The sequence below is a fragment of the Vicugna pacos genome, chromosome 34 (genome assembly GCF_048564905.1).
Source record: "Vicugna pacos chromosome 34, VicPac4, whole genome shotgun sequence".
NCBI classification, from domain to species: Eukaryota; Metazoa; Chordata; class Mammalia; order Artiodactyla; family Camelidae; genus Vicugna; species Vicugna pacos.
Window position 1 is genome coordinate 14,577,993 of NC_133020.1, and position 22,639 is coordinate 14,600,631.

At 39.8% G+C, this 22,639-nt stretch overlaps 2 protein-coding genes and 1 non-coding gene across 3 annotated transcripts in view; 1 reads left to right on the forward strand and 2 right to left on the reverse strand.

The window, feature by feature from the left end:
• The window catches only part of DDX47 (DEAD-box helicase 47), a 63,031-nt gene that overhangs the window by 28,154 nt on the left and 12,238 nt on the right, over positions 1-22,639 (reverse strand). The gene's annotated exons all lie outside the window — the stretch shown is intronic.
• The window catches only part of APOLD1 (apolipoprotein L domain containing 1), a 39,165-nt gene that overhangs the window by 4,299 nt on the left and 12,227 nt on the right, over positions 1-22,639 (reverse strand). The window lies entirely within an intron of this gene.
• LOC116276974 (U2 spliceosomal RNA) lies at positions 16,977-17,167 on the forward strand. The gene has a single exon (XR_004186476.1). It is a non-coding gene; the product is annotated as a U2 spliceosomal RNA (small nuclear RNA).

The following is a 22,639-nucleotide window of genomic DNA, read 5'->3' on the forward strand; positions in this document are numbered from 1 at the left end:
CATGTCCCTTTATTAGGAAAGCATCTTTTAAAAATGAGTCATGGTTGAATAAAGTTTAAGAAGTGGCCAAAATTTCTGTTTAACAACTCACTGAGGGCTACCTGTAAGAAGTTGAATTGAAGCCAGTTGAAGATGACTAACAGAGAGAACTGTACATCCTGATAAGAATACATCCTTCCTAGTTGCCAGAAATCCCCCCCCTTCATAGTCACCTTACTTTTCATTGTCAGTAACTTCTTGAAAGTGGCAAAGAAGCCATAGAAATAGGACATTTCACTAGTGAGAGATATCAGGGCAGACATCATTATTCTCATCTGGAAGATGAGGAAATTGAAACATACACATGTTCTAGAGGCAGCTACTTTTTCATAGAGCCTAGTCTAGAATCTTGGTCTCCTGACTCCTAGGTCTTAATTTTATTTGCATGCCTCCATAATTCCACCCACCACTGACAATTTTCCATGTAAAGACACCTTTCAGCAATATGAGACAAAGTCACTCAAAATATATAATAGACCAAGGATATAACCCCTGTATTACAAATCCAATGGCTATTTTTCAGACAGTCTCCCTCTGGCCTCCCCACTTACCATTCACTTCTGGCTATCTCCAGGAAAGAAAAAAATCTGAGACTGTTTCTGTATGAGCAGACTTTATAGTAACGGAGAGCCAATGACTGCCCTGGGAAAGCCTTGTCTCATTCTGAGAATTTGCCGTTTCCTGTCCTGGCCCCTGCTGCCTTCATCCAGAAGGATATGACATGGTGGAAAATGACCCGCCAGCCTCGCAGCACATCCCGTATTTAGGAAATGGACATTGTGTGCTCGCTTTCCCCCAAACGCAGGAAAAGAACCACAGGCTCTTCCCCAACTTGAAACAAGTGTTGTCATTGTCCCAGGGGGCATACCCTGCCTTTCCTCTCCTGAGAATAGCTGATGACGTTATCTGGGAGGACATCAAATGCACCCAGGCCGACGAATTAGAGTTTCTGGAGAGGCCACCGTTACAAAATCATTTTTTAAAAAGAAAAAGGAGTGAGGGGACCCTCTTATGTCTGAGAGAGCCACTCCTGATCTACCCCTGCATTTCAAAAAGCCCTGTGAATCTGCGTGCGAGTGGTTGAAACACGTGATTCATTCAGCGCGCAGCCTGAAGAATGCGAGGCCACACCCACAGGAAGTGCTGCGTGCAGCTTGTGGCATCTCCAGCTGCGGGGAAGATATTGGAGGTCTCAGAAAGGGCACGCATTTTGAGCCAAATGCGTCAGAAAAACCAGTGGGGTCAGGCTGCACAAGGAGCTAATTATAAACTTTCAATGGCAGCGGGGATTCGGCTTCCTGGGTTTTCATCTGAAGCAGCGGCTGTAGCCCAGGCAATAGTTACATGAGTGCATTCTGTCCCACGTTAGTGAAGCATGGGCTGAAGGGCAATTTTCTGGATCATTCAGGGGAGGAAAATCAAAGGAAAAGCATCCGTGGGTGCTTTCTTGGGGCATTCAGATCGGTGGCAACTGTTCAGCCTGGAAGCCTCCTCCTACAGGGTCCCAGATACATCATCCTTCTTCTAAGACTCACCTTCGAATCAGGCAGGCTGGAGCGGTTTTTCACGTCGGTAATTATTGCCTCAACTCTCTGATGCAGCTGAAAAGCCTCAGCAGCTGTATCAATTAAACCCTCCACCTTTATAACCAGGCTTTGTACTGATCAACACAATGCCATTTTCTGTTACTCAAAATCATGGTCCTTTTGAACTTAACTTTGAATTTGATCCTTTTCCAAATATCCTGGTTACCTCTCCTCAGAATATAAACATAACCCTTAGTCAGATGCCTTCAGTATCTACCTGTAGGAAAGTGGTTTCCTTTGACCCCATAGACATAATCATTCCAAAGGGGATGTAAGGTCAGGTAAATTGGGGCAGCATGGGGAGTGAGACAATGTACCCTGATTCTTTGGTTCTTATATGCTTCTCCAACTTCCCTGGACATTTTCCTATGTGTTTTCGGTTTAGATGAACACGAGTAAACCTTTATTTCATGGATGGTGCATTTTGCTGCGATGCAGAGAGACTCATCTCCAGAGCATCAGTAATCATGGTACAGAACTAGGATGAAGAGGAGAAGGTGCAGGAGAATGCACAGCATGTGTACTGACCTCAGCCCACATCCTGGAATTTGTTTTTCTCTGTGTGGTAGACTCATTTTCTTCAGATTTGTGTTTTCATGAGGGAAAAAGAATCCAATCATTTGATAGTTTGGCCTTGTTAAAGTTTTACTGCCTGTGAAAACCTGGTACTTCACATCATTTATAAGATTGACATGACCATCAACAGATGAATAGATAAAGAGGATATGGTATATATATATACAATGGAACACCACTCAGTCATAAAAAAGAATGAAATAATGTCATTTGCAGCAACATGAATGGAACTAGAGATTATCATACTAAGTGAAGTAAGTCAGAGAAAGACAAATATACAATATAACATATGTGGAATCTAAAAAATAATACAAATGAACTTGTTTACCAAACAGAAACAGACTCACAGACATAAAAAACAAACTTATGGTTACCAGAGGGGAAAGGGGGTGGGGGAGGAATAAATTAAAAGTTTGGGATTAGCAGATTCAAATTACTATATAAAAAATAGATAAACAACAAGGCCGTACTGTATAGCACAGGAAACTATATTCAATATATTGTAACGACCTATAATAGAAAAGAATCGGAACAAACTATGTGTATGTAACTGAATCACTATGCTGTACACCTGAAACTAACACAATGTTGTAAATCAACTGTACTTCAATTTTTAAAAAATAGAGTTAAAAGGAAAAAAAAGGAACAGACACTTGAATGTAACATTTTTGATTCAGTGTTTATTTACTTTTGTACATTTAAGCACAGTAAGAAATTTGAGGTCTAATTGGAGGTATTTTGATCCAAAGTGTTTTGTAGGCAATTCTCCCCAAAATTTGTGGACTGCATCCTCAGACTTCTTTTCTGAATTGTTTTTTGGGGGACTTGTAGCACATCACCCCAGAGAGGCTATATTGAAAATGTTGGTTGACCCTCAGGCTATTCTTCAGATCTGTTAAACCCATGATGCAACTAAACCACAGTGCTAGCTTGAATTCGGAGTCCTGGAACCATAGGGAAATACAGTGCAGGAAAGAGAAGAAGAAGAAAGCTTTTTAAGTATAGGAATCTCCAGACTTCAGCCCCGGAGAGCCTAGGTCAGGAGGTCTGGAGTGAGGTCTGGAAAAACATAGGTTGACTCTGACCTGCAGAAAGGGCTGTGAACCACTGCTGTAGAAGCTGGGAATTTTCTGACCACTGGTTACAGGGCAACAGAAACAGTCCAGCTAGTAGATAGCAGTTTGTACGTTAGGTGTCTATATAATGAGATTATTAACAACCCATTAGCTTAGTTAAAATGATCACATTTTAAAGATAAAGTGATAATTTTGCTTAGGGTCTCCCAGAGATCTAGAGAAGACTGGGTCACCTCCATTTTTTGAGGGTCTCAGTGAATTTTTAAAAATGAAGAAATTCTAAAACAAAGATATAAATAATTGTGGTTTATTTCTTTTAATGAGAGTGTAATATGTCTCACATTGTCAATAACTCTTATTCACAAGATAACCACTGGATTTATAAAAGAGTGCACTACATTGACAATGTGACACAAGTTTAAAGTGATGTGATGATGACCTTTTCTTTTTAATCCTTAGCAGTATACCTCGGCGACTGTACATAGAACCCCTTTCAGAGACAACATCGAAAGTATAAAACTGAGACAATTTGTGAACGTGAGGTTTAGGCCAAAGGTCTTTCAGACTTTCCTTTGTACTAGGTCCCAATATATACAGTCATCCAAATAAACAAAAGTAAGTTAAAATAATAACGTACCCACCTGGGACGCTTTACCCATATTTTTTGGTAAATTTCATGAGCATAGCACATAGTTAAGTTCTCAAAATTGCTTGTTGAATTAAAGAAACGTGTTTTGTTCTCTTGAAGAAATGTCATTCTTTTTATAATAATTTGTTGAGAATTTAGCATGGAATTACAAGCTGGTAGGTAACTGAGAGCCCTTATTCTGTGAGGACTTTCAGGCTATCCATGTTGCCTGATGTTCAGCTTTTACTGTCATAAACTCATGGAACTTGCACAGGAAAGGAAAGACCCAGCAAACACTGAATTCCAGCCATTTTCATTTCTCAAAATTGGCCTCTGATCTTCGTTAATGTGCACACACATCCTTAACCACTAGTGTTTAAACACTGGTCTGTGTTCTTTTTTCCACTTAACGGTCCTGCAGATACACACTTCTCTATGTTGACATAGTCCTCACCTCTGTCTTTTTTAATAGCTATGTAATAATCCCATTGTTTGCTTAGACATTTCCCTATTAGACACTTGGATTGCTTCCAGTTTTTTTTTCTCCCACTATTTTAACTGGAGTTGCCAAGAACATCTGTGTAAATTTTCCCCCTTTGGATTATTTCTTTGGGGAGCATTCACAAACAGGAAAACACCAAGTGAAGGAGAATGAACATGGTCATAGTTTTTGCTACATGTTATTATACTGCTTTCCAGAAGAACCAGTTTACGCCATCAGCTTTGTAAGGATCCCTGCTGCAGGCTATGAGGCAACTCAAAGTTTCCTTACATTCAGGGTTAATTTATTGGGTTTCTTTCAGCTCCACGATCATGGATCGAATAACTACTGTATGCCAGCCATCATGCTGGATTCTGAGGATAAACAAGCTGAGTAAGAAACCATATCTGCCCTCCAGGATGGAGGCAGTCCACTGGAGAGAAACGCGCAGAACAAATCATTTCAACTCTGTGTGGGAAGTACTAGAAGTGTGTGCACCAAGGGAGCCCCGGAAAAGTGCATGCCTACGAAGCCCTGGGGGTGACTTTCTGGAAGCACTGATATTGAGCTGAGCCTTGAGAGCCGAACAGAAGTGATTATCCGGACAAAAGTTAGGAGGGAGAGGAGGGCAGGCTAAGGGAACAGAGTGGACAAAGGCATGGTGTGGTGTTCCAGGTGCCGTCCAGGTGTGACGCTGAAGGGGTACATAGGAGGTAAATCGGGATGGCTCTCAGATGCCGTGTGGGGGAGGATGAGCCATCAGAGGCTTTTAATCTGTGGCCTTACAAGGTTAGATCTGACATCACTGACAGCTGTGTGAAGGGTGAGTTTCAGAGGCACCCAGCTAAAAGCCAGGGGATGCGTTAGAAGGCTTTGAAGTAGATGAACGACATTATCATGGGTTTGGACAGCGCTGGTAGAAGAATGGAGTGGATAAAGTAAAATATATATTTTGGAAGCAAAACTGACAAATCATTCTCAAAGCTTCGGCTCAGACATGGTACCCATCACATCCTCTTACACTCTAGGAGTCAGTCAAGTCATGTGCGACATCACTGAGCTAGAGAAGTGTACTCCTTTAGGGGGAGGCAAGAGGGAGAAATGCAAACAATCGGACCATCTACCAGAGTGCTTTCCTTGTAAAGGAGGTATCTCAGGATGAACTGTGACACCACCAATGATCTCATATAGTCTTTTCCTCCATCAGTTATTTCTTTGAACTTGCAGTCTCCATATGGATAGAGAAAATCTCACTCTGGCTAATATAAACAAACGACTGCTGAGAATCTAAGGGAACATGCTTGAGGGTAGGGCAGGACCAAGGAGCTCTGGAGAACCAGAGCTGGAAGTTCAGCAGCTGTTTTGAGGCTGGAATGGTCTGTCTGGGTGCCATTGACCAACCACTGTTCTTTCTTCTCACTGCATCAGCTTAAGAGCCAAAGTCCTAGGAGTGATCACTGGATTGTCTGAGCTTAAGTCAGGTGCTCATCCCCTGGCTTTACTGGGTAGATAAAAGAAGGGTCAATAGAAGCTTTCAAATAGAAGATGGTAACTGAACTTCACCCTCCTGCCAACACTACATGTGGTCAGACAGAAGAAATTTCACACTAGGAAATGAGGATAGGGTTGGTGTATTAGGGAGGGGGAAACTGACACTTGGGGGAATAAAAAAAAGAAAGGAAGAAAGAAATCCAAACTTTTAAATCTAATTTGACCCACCTGGGGTTTATTATACTGCATGGTGTGAGTTAAGCTATTTTATTTTTTTTTAATGGAGGTACTGGGGATCAAACCCAGGACCTCATTCATGCTAAGCATGTGCTCTACCACAGAGCTATACCCAACCCCTCTGAAACTAATCCTTGTCTAGACTGATCACTTTATAAAATAGTAACATGCTTTTCTATAGATTTGTTATTGCTGTCTTTGTCTTATACTGATTTGTTATTGTTGTTTACAGCTACTTCTGGAAACTGTTTTATTTATCAATTACCTGTTTTTAATTCAATATAATATAATCTTGAAAATCACTGTTTCATCATAGGATTCTTATGTTTAAAGGAAGAATCTGTCTTAATTGCCTTTTTCCGGAAAAAAAAAAACTGTAATCTTGCTTTCTTATTCTTCTGGACAAATCTGATACTGGGAGCTCTCAAATTGCCCCCGTCTCCCTAACATGATCAACTAAAGCCAGTTTAAGTTTGTTGCACTTCCTCCTCCACAGGTGTGCACACCTGCACAGCACACCTGGGATCGTGTGGGTGAAACATACATTACCTCATTTATAGAGAAGCGTTTGCCCCATGGGCCCTATTACAGCATAACTTCTTTACCACATGCCTTTTCCTCTGGTGCCAGAAGGACTGCAGCTGAGTCCACATCCCTCCGGTAGCCATAAAGTTTCTCTTATCTCCCAGGACACCGCGAAACTATTGCCTTTGTGTCTTCCTTTTCCAGGCTTAGTCATTATCTCTCAAGTTCTCAGACATATACAGCAATCATTGCCTCCTGATTATAACACCTGCTGGTTCTGTAGGTACAGAGGCATAATAAATCTAAAGAGTTCCTTCAGCTCTCAGATACTTGAATAGTTTCATTTTTAGCATGTCTCTTGTAGATCAGAGAATGTTAGATATTGTTTAACTTTGCTTAATTCCTATTTTTCATAAAAGAATTTAGTCATTTCACATTAAACATTATACTGAAGCAAGGGTGGATAGTATCTTCCAACACCCTGAAAATGGATTGTTCTTGTTCTAGTTACTTGCTTTATTAAAAAAAAAAAAAGTTCCTACAGTGGCCTTTCAAATCATTTGCTTTTGAATTAGATGAGAAAATAACTTTTTGTAATCCACTTTTTCCCCTACAAATTTAGCACTATAAAATTATTTCTGCTTTTACTTTCTATGCTAAAAAAAGTTTAAACGACCTTTGAAAAAGAGAGGAAGCATATCTTATAAGATAGACCTCTCTGTATACAGTGAAAATATGGGGCTTGAATCCTTAGTCTGCGGTTCCTGTGTGGCTTTAGGGAAATCACTCAACTTCTCTGAACCTCAATCACCATTACAGAGTTTTCTTGATTAAATTATAATGAATGTGGAATCCTTTTGAGACCTAGAAATTTGGGTACAAATGTAAGTTACTGGTACCAAACCAGTGACTATTTGTAATTTCTGATGTCCTGTAGGCTTTTAAATAGTTCATTTGTACTTTATTATGCTGATAGTATATTATTCAGTTTACCAGCTGATTTTGTTTTTCATCATTGTGTCACTATTGCCTGTCTGTGGCTCTCTCCGAAATATCTTTTTTTTTCCCCAGCTATGGGGTAGTTCAAAAGTGATTTTTAGCTGGTCAATTTTTTAACATTCTTGCCCTTTTTGTAACTGTAGTAGATAACTTGGGAACATATGCCTTACTCTTGATGTAAAAGTAGTTTTTTTATCTCCATCCAGAGGATTCCAGGATCTGTGTCCGTATCGTGTTACATGACCCTGCTTTACTGACTGTAGCCTATTGGGCCAGAGGTGGATATCTGAATGAAACTTGGCCAATCAGAGTCTTTCTCCTGGGATTTTGAAATTTGGACCTAGACAGAGTTAAGTTAGTCTTTTCAGTGGCTGGAACTGAAATATGGAACTCAAGATCTGTGTAGAAGCTACATTTTTCCCATTATATGCCCAAAGAACAGAGAAAGTTTGCTGAGAAAAATAGAGACAAGGACCTGAGAAGCAAACAGAAAGTCTTCATTTTTATTTCTTGCCATCTTTCTGTTCCTTGAGCCATCCCACATCCTAATTTTTTTTTAACTCCCCTTTTATTCTTTGAAGGATCTTGCTTTCTGATCTTTGCAACAGAGAACACTAACCAACACGACAGCATATAAGATTACTCTTTTACTTTAACATGAGAAAAATAGATTTTTGGAGGTGTTTATGCAGTGCCCTTAAGTGAATTAACTGTTTAATAACCATTTAAGGGTTTCTCCTACCATCTTCATCTTAGGCATAACAGTGCTTTCTTTTCATGGAAAATACAGCTTATCTTTATTTTTCTAACCACAGAAGTAATATTTCTTGTCATAGATTCATGTAATATAAAAATGTAGGAGTTAGAAAGTTTTCCCTCTCCAGCTGTTTTCATCCCTTAGAAGTAATATTAAAGTTCATAGGTTGGAGGGGGAGAGGATAGCTCAGAGGTAGAGTGTGTGCTTGGCATGCACGAGGTCCCAGGTTCGATCCCCAGTACCTTCATTAAAAACATGAATAAACCTAATTACCCCTACCTACCCCAAAACAAAAACAAAAACAAAAAAAAGAATTTTAAAAAAAGTGCAAAATCAGTGACAGCTCAAAAACAAAAGTTTATAGTTTGCTATGTGTTCTTCCATAATGTTTACAATATAAATACTTGGTTGTGATTTTCTTTTACAAAAATAGCATATTGTATATATGGCTATACCACTTTTTTTGCACTTAAAAAATATAACACAAATGTTGTGCTCATCATTCAATATCCCCGTAGATTATTTTTGGCCCTTTTCCTCTGCCTGCTCTGTACCCCAGCAGGTTGACTCCTATGTACCTCCTCACTCAGGCACCCTTACCAGATGCTTCTGAATGGGTCCAGCCAGTGGGAGATACCCACAGGAGATCAGAGCAGGAGGAATGAAGTCACAGTATTCCTTCCCTGCTTTCCCTCACTTCAGCTCTGTCTTTTGCAGTACAGTCAGCCCTCCACATCTGCAGGTTCCACATCCCCAATGGATACAGAGGGCCAACTATATGGGGTCAAGCATCCACAGATTTTGATATCCATAGGGGGTCCTGAAACCAGTCTCCCATGGATACCAAGGGATGACTATAGCTGAATCTCTCATTGGCTATAGTCTCACTGGTTGGCCCTGCCTCTATGGTTCCAAATCTCTCTGGAGTCCCATCATTTATGTTCTCTCCCTTGTACCTTGTACCTTAAGCCCTAGGACTGGTAATAGCTTTCCACTACTGCTAGTCTGTAGGTACGCCCAGATGGCGTAATTTGTTTAACACTGCCCAACCTCTGTAAGTAAACCCTTCCTTAAAATCTCTTCATTTGAACCATCTGGGGTGAATTCCATTTCCTGCCAGGACCCTCTCTTCTACAGACACTTTTCCAAGGTGATACACGTAGCTGTTGCTCATCGTATGGACAAGTCATGATTTGTTTAACTATTCCTTTATTGATGGACATTTATCATATTTTCAATTGAATTGTTTAGTACAAATAATGGTGCAGTGAACATCCTCGCATGTGAGTATGTGTATGTGTGTTTACTTTTGGTGAGTATTTCTATAGGAGAGATTCCTAAAATTGGAATTGCTGGAACAAAAGACACACTTATTTTGAATCTGATAAATATTTTCTCTCCCTCCCAGGCAGAGGGTCAGCAATTTCCTCTCCATGGAACATAACTTACATTTAATGAGCAACAAACAAGCTATAGCTACGAAGAATGAAAAAGTAAGGCTCTGGTGGAACATGCATGTTTAGACCTTTAATCCAAAAGAAATCACGGATATTTTTTAAAGCTAAAAATAAAGTAAGTCTTTGTAAAGGAGTTTCTGAATCCAACAGCTATTCAGACAGTGTAATCCTTCAATCAGCTTTATTTCAAGGAAAGAGAACAATTTCTGACTGTTTGAATTAATCTGACCAGAAAAAGTTCCAGTAGTCCCTAAGTGTATTAGATTAAGCACATGATTAAGAATAAAACACAAAGTACATTCTGCTGGTAAGTTTCAGAGTACATTCACATAATTTGCAACCTCTATTTGGGGCCCAGATACCAAGACGTTTGCTTTCATACTCTAGGTTTAAGTTTACAAGATTTAATATCTCAAAAGCAAAGATAGATGTAAGAAGCAAAGACAGAGATGTTCACTGAGCATTGTATGTAATAAGTTAAAAATAATCTAAATTTTCACCAGTCAGAAAATGGTTAAACTTTGTTAGATCCATACTATGAAATTTTACGCTGCCATTTTAAAATGCACTTCCTTGATTATAAGTAAATTTGAACATTTTTCATATATTCACGGTGATTTTTGTTTTGTCATTTCCCCCTCATATCCTCCTATACAGATATCTTCTCATTACCTCCTTTGCCCATATTTTTATTGGGTTGCCTTTTTTTTCTTATCTATATACAGAAGGTTTACTATGATGTAGGAACTAATTCTTGCTATGTATGCAGCAAATATTTACTTCCATTATTGTTTGTCTTTTAATTTTACCCATGGTGTTTTGTAGTCCTGACATCATGTAATCAAATAATCTATCAGTATGACTTTTGCCTTTCTGTGTCTTCTGATAATAATAATAGACTCATCCAGGTTCTTAATGTGAACTTAATTAATATCTGTGAATGGTATGAGGAGTGATAGTCAAAATAAATTTTGGGAAATTGTTCCTAGTAAAATATTACCATGACTGTTAGCATCCTACACTAACTCCCAACTTCCTTGAGTGAACATAAGCTATGGGGAAGTGTTTTACAGGAAATCTTCAGAAGAGAAAAAAAAGGAGGCCACCAGAACTGGTTAGAACCAGCTAAATCTAAGAAGGCAGAAGACTTGACCTCCAGTAGACCTTGAGCCTCATTATATGCTCACCAGAGCCTAGCCAGAGCCCAGCCAGTTTGACACATAAAATTAATCTTCACATGCCTCATTCTTTAAGTCATGGTCCTTTGTGCCAGTTAGTCCAACGGGACCTCTGCTTCCTCCTGCTTCTCCAGAAAGCATGTATGGACCACCCCAGATTCCTTTCAACCAAAGGTTTTCCCCTGGCCTATAAGAAATACCCATCCACCCAAATGTTTGCCTCCTTCTGTCCTCCCACGTACTGCTTAACTCCACGATCCCTTTACCCTGACAGAGCAGGTGCGCTTCTGGGCCGACTCAGCTTTCAGTCAGACTTGCTATTGAACTAGAGATGACTTTTTTTCAATCTCTTTTCAAAATTAATTTTTAATTATTGCTCATTTTTAGTTTAGGAAATACTATTACTTAAGTAATTATTTTCTTACCCAGATGGAAGAATTACAGAATAATGATTTGTACAACAGTGTTTTCATAAACAAAATGGATTTAAACAAAAAACAAAAAAAAGGCTGTTGGTTTACTGCTGTTTTGCCAGTTCCCAGAACTGTGCCTTGCATGTAATAGAGGCTCAGTAAGCATTTATTGAATGAATCTGTTAATGTAGTAAATTAGTCACGTTTTCATTTAGATCATTCTCGCATTCTAAAATAAATTCTAATCAGTCAGGATGCATTACTTTTTCAGAATACATCCACATTAAATCTACTTGCTGAGTGACTGATTCTTCCCTGCTCCACTTGGGATTGGGCCTGTTCCTTTTCTTGTGCTGTCCTTGTCTTGGCTGGCATCAGAGTTAAGTTGGGTTTATAAAATGAATCAGACTTCATTCTGTGCTCTGAACAGGCTTGAATTGGGTGGGACGCATCTGCTCCATGACTACTTGGGGGAACTCATTGTACAATATTTGGGCCATGTACCTTTTTTGTAGGTATTTCTTTTCTTTGTTTTTGTTTTTTGTTGTTGTTTTTGTTCTTTTTTTTTTCTTTTTTCAGTTTTTTATTTTTGCTAGGTATTTCTTTGACAACCAGTCCATTTCTTTTGCAGTTATGGGTCTGGTCAGGTTTTCTGCTTCTTATGGATTCAATTTTTTTAATTTAGGTAGTCTTCAATAATTGTTTATTTTGTTAAATATATTGGTATACATTATATATTTTGGTCTTTGAAATTTCCTCTTTGTGAGTATTATGTCTCTTTTCTATCCCAATGTTAATTTTATCTTTTCCTTTCTCTTGACTAAACTTCCCAAAAGTTTATCTAATTGCTTGTTCTTGTCAAGAACCTATTCTTCATTTTGTATTTTTCCTTAATTTTAGGCTTGCCATGTTTAGCTAATAAAAATATAGACTGCAAGCATGTACCCTCATTAGTTTCCCATTTTATCTTTATTATTTTTTCCTTTTACTTTCTTTGGCTTTGTTTTGTTATGTTTTGTTTAGCTTCTTGGGTTAAAAGCCTAGGCATTTATTTTCAGTCTTTCTTGTTTTATAAAAAGCACATTTAAAGCTACAGATTTTCTTCTTTCATCCCGTTCCACGGGCTTTTGTTCAATTCTAAATAATTTGCAACTTATACTTGACAAAATTATCTAAATGTCTCTTCTTATTTTTAATTGTTAAGTATGGGGGCGGTGGGGGAAGGGTATAGCTCAGGGGTAGAAAGAGTGCTTAGAATGCAAGAGGTCCTGGCTTCAATCCCCAGTACCTCCATTATAAGTAAATTAATTTAAAAAATAAATAAATATGTATGTATGTAGAGAGATTTGGGGATGGTTCTTTTTAGCCTCAGTTTCTATTGTATTATTTTATAATCATTGCTGGTGGCCTGAAATCTGTTGAGCACCTTTTCATTCTCAGGTAACTGCTCCCCAAACTTTTTGGTGCTGTGATACATATAGAAAACTATATTTGTGCCTCTAATTGGGGTAAACTAAAAGGAACTTAGATACCCAGATAAAGATGCCAGTGGGAGTCGGGCCACAGTCCCCAAAAGCCTCTGGCCTATCCTTGCTCCCACTCAGTCACCCACAGTATACAGTTTGGGAAACATGCTCAGTTTTCGTGAATGTTTTATGTGTATTTGAAAAGAATGCTCTTTCTCTTCTTGCTGATACAAGCATATATACATGTATGTTTGCATACATGTTCAAGATTTCAGTTATCTGATTCAAATTCTCTATAGTGACTTATCTTGGTCTGTTTTCTTAGTGATCACATACTCCTCTTTTCCAGCTAGTGGTAAACACCATGCTACATTTGGTGCTCATCATTCCATGCATTTGATTATACTTTGAGTACTACGTATGTACCCTGAATCATATATAATACTCTTTTGCCTGTTTTATACTTTATATAAACGATATCTTACTGAATATCTCTTTTCAGCAACTTGCTTTTTTCACTCAATACATTTGCAAAAGCCATCGCTATATGAAACGTGTAGCTCAAGTTTAATCGTAATCGCATCAGATTCTTTTGTAGGGGTCTTTTTGTTAATAGAATCCAGTTTAACTGCTCATTTTCCTACTGACGTATGTTTGTAATTTTTCTGCTTTTATACTATGCTGCTCAGAACATTCTCATCCAAGGCTTACTATGGCAAGAGTTTCTCTAAAGTATTGGCCTCCAAGCAGAATTGTTGGCCCTAGATTATGTGCATTCATAACTCTTCTAAACATTACCAGACTGTTCTCCAAAGTGGACATACCAATATACATTCCTTCCTGGGGTACATAATAAGTCCTATGGCTCCATGTTCTCACCAACAACTGGTATCTTCACATTTATTTATTTATTTATTTTTTTGCCAACTGGCTAAAACATTGAATCACTTTGTTTTTCTCTGGGTTTTTATGATTTGTAGCAAGGTTCATCATCCTGTTATTTCTCATTTGGTTTTTCTTTTCTGTGAATTTTTAATTTTTTGTATTTTTTTTCTAATGGGTTATTTGTATTTTATTGATTTGTAGGAGTTCTTCATGTAATCTGGATACTAATCTTTGTGCAATATTTCATATGTTACAAGTATCTTCTTTCAGATTATAACTTCTTGCTACATTCCATTTTTATGATGTCTTTAAATAAGCAGACATTTGTATCTTTTTTTTAATTTTAATGTTGAAATTATCAATTCTTTCCCTTTTTGGTTTGGGTTTTTGACTTCCTTTTGCCCTAAAAGGCAAGACTATAAAAAATATTTCCAATTTTTTCTTCTAAAAATTATTTTTCACATTGGGTCCTTATCTGGAATTCATTTTTGTTACATGATATGAGTTAGGAATCCTAAATATGTATAATGGGCATCATCTGCCAGCATCACTGATAGAATAGTTCATTCTTTCCCTATAGATCTCGAGTGTCAGTTTTATATAAATCATGTTTTCATAGATGGATGGGGCTGTTTCTGAGGTCTCTGTTCTGTTCCTAATTGTTCATTTGTCCATCCATGCACTAATATCACACTGATTTAATGACTTCATATTAAAGGTGGAAGTCTGGTAGGAAAAGTTCCCCCATCTTTTTCTTCTGTTTGATTGGTCCTAAAAGACTCCTAGATTAAACATTACTGTCTCTTAATACTATGAAGATAACATTGCACTGATATTTTAAAACAGTGTTGCCAATGAGAAGTCTGATGTCAATCTGATGCTCCTTCCTTTGTAGGCATTCTATTTGTCTTCCCTGGAAAATTAAAACATTTTTCTCTTTATCTTTTCTATTCACAAACTCCACACTATTTGTGGAGATTTTGTAGGGACCTTTCGATCTGAGGACACAGCTTTCTCTGAATGATTTATTTAAAACGTTCTGCCTTTCTTCTTTACTGTATATTCTCTCTTTCTGGAACTCTTATTAAAGTTAGAATTCTGGACCTATCTTCCATACCTTTTGATTTTTCTTTCATACATCCCATCTCTCCCATTTAGGCTCTGCTCTGGGAGAATTTTTTAGCTCTGTCTCCCAGTTCATTAATTTGTTCTTCAACAAATTCATTTAGCATATTAAATTACTTCAACAATCAATTGAAATTCCACAATCTCTAGTTTACTCTTATTTATAATGTGTGTTAAGCTTTCACATTCCTTTGATGATACAAGTCATACTTATTTCAAAGCCCTAATCGTCTTGCGCTATTAACTCTGTTGTCCCAGATGGAAGTTTTATCATCTGTTGAATTTCTTATCTCTCTTTCACGGTGGCATTCTTTAAAGTTTGGCTGTCTCCTCTCTCCAGCAAGACATCTGAGCAAGACATTGTGTTCTTGCAAAGTTCAGAGACATGCAGTGGCAACACACTCAGTCGTCAGATTTTATTTGAGGAGCTGTTCTTTCCCACGCGGATATACAAAACCTTTTCATTTTTACTTCCTTTTTGAACCTCAGGTGTCTGCACCGCAGCACTGCCATGAAGGTGACTTCTGTCTAGTGACAGAGCTCCCACAACAGCCAGGAAGCATTTTTCTTCCTGCGCTGAGATGGCTCTGCCCACTACCTGTTCCTGTGGAATTCCTCAGACCTAAGAAAACCATCACTGGGGAGCATTTCTCCACCATATCTAAATAACCAGTTCCCAGCAGCCTTGAGGACAAGGAGAGGGAGTAATTCTTGAGCCACATGAATTCAAACTTAGTCCATCTATCCCGCCCGCTTTTGCCCTTGAAGGTGGTTCAAAACAACATAAAAGAGGAATTTAAAGTAGGATTGTTTGTTTATGTTACCCACCTAGGCCTCGCACTTGTGCACCGAACACTAAACTCTCACTAATGCTCTGTGGTCCAGAGAGAACCCAGGGCCCCACAGTTTTAAGAACAGCAAATATTTTCCCACTCCTTTAATATCTAAAAGGACGGTATACGAAAAGACTGTTTCTTTCTCCTTATAATTGAATCCCTGCCTCAGCTGTAACTGCTTATTAAGGCCTCTTCAGCTCCTGGCCCCTGCGCCCATGCCAAGGCCCTCTTACAGCCTCTGAGTGGCTTTTCCAAGGTCTTTTTCCCCAGCCACAGCTCTTAACAGCCAACTGCACCACCATAAAAAGCTACCTGGTCCAATATAAGCCTATACAAACTGCCAAGATCAAAATGTCCTGCATATTCAAGAATAAGAGCCCAGGGTCAAGGCCAATCCCTACCGCGCTGCAAACCTTGATCACTCCGCGTGTCTCCATTTGCTCCTCTCTGCCTTTTCTCCTTATTTGTTACATGTCAGTTTTGCGGCCAATGCATCAAAAATGGGAACATTGAAGGGGCACCCCATAAAAAGCACTGTTCCTTCTTTTATGAGTTCAAAACAAATTAAGAAATGAGATACAGGAATAAGAGAAGAAAATCAAATGATAACTTAATTCCTGAGATAGCTGGGTTGCAGGGCTCAGTTTACTATGGGAGTCAGGAGAGTTTCCCAACAAGCAAGCCTCAGGATGAGATCCAGCAACTCGATCTGATCCAAAGTAGACTTGCCTCGCTGTGGGTAGGAGAGTCAGCCTGCTCCTGGCGCCGATCTCACGCTGGCTGGATTTCAAAGAGGAAAGTGGATGGGAATGAGCTGAGCGTGTCCATTTTATTTCCCCCCCAAATCTGCCAATTAAATCATGCCCTCTTTCAGTTCAAGGCAGAGTTAAGAAAGGGCAGAAAAAAGCAAGGTGTTAACAGTAATGCAACTCCCTTCACCTGGAACTTAATTTTTTTTTAAACTAGTAAAATATACGTATTTATTACTTAGATAATTAAATAATTTGATTCTGTTTTTTTAAACCAAATGGTAGAAGCTGCTTCCTGGTGGGACGGGGGTGCTACGGTTACAATCTGGAAGTCTAAAGATAAGATTTCTCAGGCATTATCAATTAGCATTAGGAGACGACGCCCTACTCTTTCAAAGAGTTCTCCATATGTCTTTATGAAAACACTTAAGTTCACACATTTATTAACCATGCACTTAAAAACATGATTCATATTGCTTTGCAGCCTTTGGGCTAGGATCAAGTGTAGTATCTGTTCTTATCAGTTTAATATCTGCTATGTCCTCTGTCCAAAGACAATATATTAAATGGATTTTTGGAGCAGGGAGTTGGAATAGGAGCTTGCTCCGTCCACTGCACACACTGACCTGGTACTGCCGTACCTCCAGGAGCGGTTCCTCTCCTGGGGCGGAGGGGTAGGGGGGCATGAGTCACAATTTGGAGCAAGATTTAAATACGAGTTTTTCTCAGTTACAGAGACAAATGTTTCTAGCCTTCTCAGCTGTCCTTCTATTGCCCTTGTGTTCTTTCTTTTTGTCTCCACCACGTGAGTCACTCCCCACTTCCAGACTTGAAGGAAATGGCCACACCACAAGGTGTGAAATTAATTTCCTGAATGGTCACAGAGTGGCCAGATGATGCCACCTGGGAGTTCAGAAGCTTTAGCTCTGTGTAGGGTGAACGTTGGCCAAGGGAAAGGGAACCAGGATGAAACAGGCAGATGCTTTCCTTTCTCTTCATCTTGGAATTCTCTGAGGTGTAGCTTTTTTGTGCAACCCTTCTGAGGAATCCCTGAGTACTGAACAGATACCCCTAATGAGAGACCTCCTATTCAAAGAGTACTTTGGAGGGAGGGTATAGCTTAATGGTAGAGTGCACGCTAAGCGTGGACAAGATCCTGGGTTCAGGATCTTGTCCTGAAATAAAATAAATAAATAGACCTAATTACTACCCCCCCCCCAAAAAAAGGTTAAAAAAAAAAAACGCAAAGCCTACTTTGCACCCTCCCTTTGCCTGTTCCTCACTCTCACCATCTGAAACTACTCGGGCTCTTTGGGGTCATCTTGCCCGTACTTGAAGGCCACCCGCGGAGTCCATGCATCCAGTCTCCCACAAATCCAGCACTTACCGAGTGTTTCTTAAGGAAGCAACGAGAAGATTACATCACACATTTTACCTAGGAAACCCTTTTAAATATTCTTTGAGTCTTCCCTCAAAAGTTCTACAGCTTAGCACTCATCCATCTCTACTTCCTCTTTTCTTCAATCTTCTAATAAAATTTTCTTCCTTATTCTGTGATGGATGGAAAAGTTCAGTCTCCTCTCAGGACTTCAGTTCTCCTCACTGCCAATCGCCCTGCTTATTTCAACAGAGACCCTCTAGTGATCTGAGCACACAAGGCACTCGTTCTCTCTGGTGGGCAGGAAGGCAGGTATGGCCAGTACATCATTTTAATACATGCTTCCTGTGTCACACAGGCATAAAACAAAATTCCAAGCAGGAAGGAAGTGGAGGGGAGAAGAAGCTACATCAAGGTGGAGCAAGCATGGGGTCCAGGTGGGCATGAGTTTGTAGTGATGTCTGGTGGAGGGATACTTCCAGACCAGGAGTGTGGCCCTGGAGACAGGAGCAGACACAGCATAAAACTGGGTTCAAATGAGGCCACATCACCTGTGCAAAAGGAAGCCAGGAGCTAAGAAAGGCTTTTCAGAAATACTGGGCATAGGAGTTCAGTTTAATACTCATATCTTATACTCAATATGCATTCCATAAGTTTATTGCTGGGATCAGAACTGATCCTGGTGAACTCTAATTCAAAAGGACACGTGCACCCCAATGTTCACAGCAGCACTATTTACAATAGCCAAGACATGGAAACAACCCAAATGTCCATTGATAGACGACTGGATAAAGAAGTTGTGGTGTGTATATATGTATATGTGTGTGTGTGTGTGTGTGTGTGTGTGTGTATATATAATGGAATACAACTCAGCCACAAAAAAAGAATGAAATAATGCCATTTGCAGCAACATGGATGGACCTAGAGATTGTCTGAGTGGAGTAAGCCAGAAAGAGAAAAAAAAATACCATACGATATCACTTATAGGTGGACTCTTAAAAACAGACACAAATGAACTTATTCACAAAACAGAAACAGACTCACAGATATAGAAAACAAACTTATGGTTACCAGCAGGGGAAGGGGGTGAGAAGGGATCAATTGGGAGTTCAAGATTTGCAGATACTAAGTACTATATATAAAATAAACAACAAGTTTCTACTTTATAGCACAGAGAGGTATATTCAATATCTTGTAGCAACTTATAATGAAAAAGAATATGAAAAGGAATCTATGTCTGTACACGTATGACTGAAATATTATGCTGTATACCAGAAATTGACACAACATTGTGAACTGACTACTTCAGTCCAAAAAAAAAAAAAAAAAAGAAGAAGAAGAAGTGATCCTGATCCTGGTGGCAATGAGACCGATTCTGAAAATGGACAAACAGATCACCTGCCTAGAGCCGAGGGTTGAGGAACCAGGAAGTCAAGCAGCTCCCTACTCTTAATATTGTCCCCTCACGCTTAAGAATAATACATTTTCCTTATGTATTAGTTTTCTATTGCTGCTGTAACAAATTACTACAAACTTGGTGGCCTGAAACAACACAAACTTGGTATCTTGCAATGCTGTGACCTGGACGTCTGATGTGAGTCTCACTGGCTGACACCAAGGTGTTGACAGGGTAAAATCTTTTTTCTTGCCTTTCTCAGCTTCCAGAGCCTGATTAATTTGATTAATTAAGACATATTGTGCTGTGTAGGGGAGGGTGCAGCTCAGTGGTAGAGCGCATGCTTAGCATGCACAAGGTCTTGGGTTCAATCCCCAGTACCTCCATTAAAATAAATAAATAAATAAATAAATAAATAAATAAATAAATAAATAAATCTAATTACCACTCCCCTCCCCCACCCACCCCCACAAAAAAAGACATATTGTGCTTAGGAATGACACCCTGGCCCTAGAAAGCAGGTCTAACACACCAGCCCTGAAGAAAACATGCATATTATCCCCAGCATGGGCTGTGTTACATCAGATTATTAAGCAGTGTTACGACACGCCCTTGGCTTTGAATTGTTCTCAGTGTTCCCCAAGTAAAGAATAATGTGTAGTCAATGTTCACTCCGCTCAGAACAGAATAGCACAAGTACAATGCTCTAGCTGCTAAATCTGAATGGAAGAATGTACTTCTGTGAATATACTATGCAAATTGGAGAGAGAGCAAGAAGTGATGAGAATAGGTGTGGAGGGAGATCAGTGAACAGGGCAGCAGAGGACATATTTTGAAAAGTTGCCACGTGTGTGTATAAATCGGCTTCCTCCCACTGGGCATGTGATATGGTGATTGATAATAAGATGTATTTGGTCTTCATCTCCTTTTCTGGCACAGAACTCTTAAAACCCTTGAAATTTCCTAAATGGTAAGCAACGAAGGTGTCTTTTTTTTACATTAATGAGGTGCCTTTTGGAAAGTACCTGAGGGGTGGGGGTTGGTTGCCAGAGGAGCCAACTGTGTGATTAGAGGGTTGGAACTTTTAGTCCCACCCCAAGACTTGCTAGGAGAGGAGAGGGTCCCATTAACCATCCCCACCAGGCTGAATCAGTCACCAGTGGCCAGTGATTTAAGTCAGTCATACCTATGTGGCGAAGTTTCCATAAAAACCCAAAGGGATGGGATTTGAAGATCTTCTGCGTTGGTGAACACATGGAGACTTGGGAAGAGTAAGTAACATACTGGAAGAGGGCAGACCTTTCCCCAGACCTTGCCCAAGGCACCACTTCCATCTGGCTGTTTCTGAGTTACATCCTTTTACAATAAAAAGGCAATGTAGCAAGTAAGTTGCTTCCCTGAGTTCGGTGAGCTGCTCGAGCAAATTAATGGAAGCCAAGGCAGGGTCATTGGAACCTCCAATCCACAGCCAATTGGTTCGAAACAGGTGATAACCTGGACTTGTGACTGGGGTCTGAAGTTAGGTTGGGGGAGGGGATGGGGAAGGGTGCAGTCTTGTGGACTGAGCCCTCAACCTATGGAATCTGATGCTATCTCTGGGTAGACAGTGTTAGAACTGAGTTGAAGTATACGAACCCAACTGGTGTCAGAGAATGCTTGGTGGTGGGGAACCATTCCCACCCCAACACGTCAAAATTGACCCCAGAACCTTTTAGGCAAAATATTGCCTTGCACTCCTAGTAACATTAGCTGGCATTTCATAGCATGTCCACTAGCCACAATAATAGATTTTAAAAGCACTTTCAAATACATTATTTCAGTTGATTATGAAGACAACCTCAGCCTCGTAAGGAAAGGTTGTTAGTTTCCCTCATAAGCTTAGAGAGGTTGGCTAGGCATCCTGCAGAAAAATAATGACCCAGCCAAAAAGTTTGTCATGACCTTGCTGATGGAGACACTGGAGTCATCCCACTGAAGAATACTGTCAACTAACCAGACCCACACCTCCCACCCAGCCTAACTCCCACCACAGCTCTGGGTGTATCCCATCTGAAAAGCAATCGCCCTTTCCAAGACCAAAATCCTGGGGCTAAAATGACAGGCTGAAATGAAGATACAGGACTTAATTGTTCTTTACAGAACTACCTTCAAAACAGGAACTCAAAAGCAGATAAATGAGAAAACTTCCCGAGCTGCTCCTTAATCACCCGACGGAAATGACTTTTTAATGAGACCCCTCACTAAATAAACAAATTAGCAAACATCACTCGGCTACTGTTACCTACCTACACTTCCTCCAAGGTAAGCTGGGCCCTCGTCCCAGGTAAATGATGTAGGGGGTTCTGGGTTCAATCCCCAGGAGGTAGGAAACTATCACAAACAAGCTTAGCAAATACAAAGCTTTTGAGCAGCTCCTTCTTTCCCACTTTAAAATAAGGTGGCTTTTGAGAAACACCCGACTCTATTTGAAGCTAAAAAGCAAAAGGAGTTTCAGAGGCAAGATCGAATTAAAAGTCCTTCCTATCTCAAGTCAATCAAGCAAGCAAGCAAGCAGTCATCCAGTCTCTTTCCTTGGGCCTTCCCTGGTTCTCCCACCATAAAATGGCCTTCATCCCTTAAGAAGGGGCTTCCTAACCTTAAAATACCTGGTGGTAGGTGTAGCCTGCCTCCCAAAGTGTCTACTAATCATAACTAAGTAGCACCCCATTTGTCTTCTTCTCAAAGCAACTTCAGAAAGTGATGCTGTTCTTTCCATCGTGACTGAGGAGAGGCTGAGGTGCAGAGAGGTACAGAGATTTTCCTATAGTCATTCCGGGCTTTGTTTTTGTGTCTAATGAAACAATTATGAAAGATTTAGGGGCATCATTTTTCCATAAACGGCAAGACATCGCTGGCCAGAAACATTTAATCACTCTACCGTCTTCCAATTGGGCAGAAAGTGAAAGAGAAGGATTTGGGATCGCGTGTCACACTGAGCGAGCTGGCCTCGTTCTCACTGAGATGATTTACAAGAATAACAGGATGGCCTCTGAAGCCAGGCTGAGAGTCAGCAGGACCCAAATTTGAGCCCTTTTTTTTTTCCAGCTGCTTAATGTAACCTTGAGCAATAGCTCCCAGGCTTCGTTTCCTCATCGATATAACTACTTCTCAGAATTTCCATCAGGGTTAAAAGAAATAATGTAGAAAAATGACTCAGCACACACTGGGTGCTCCGTAAATGTTGGCCACTGTTGTTATTTATTTAACTGCGGAGAGAAAACATCTGCTTATCAGACTAGTGGGGTTTTTTCCTGTGGGCAGACTGTAGCAAAATGCAGCCCAGGGCACTTCAGAGAGGTGTAAACCAAAACGTAGTATTTGG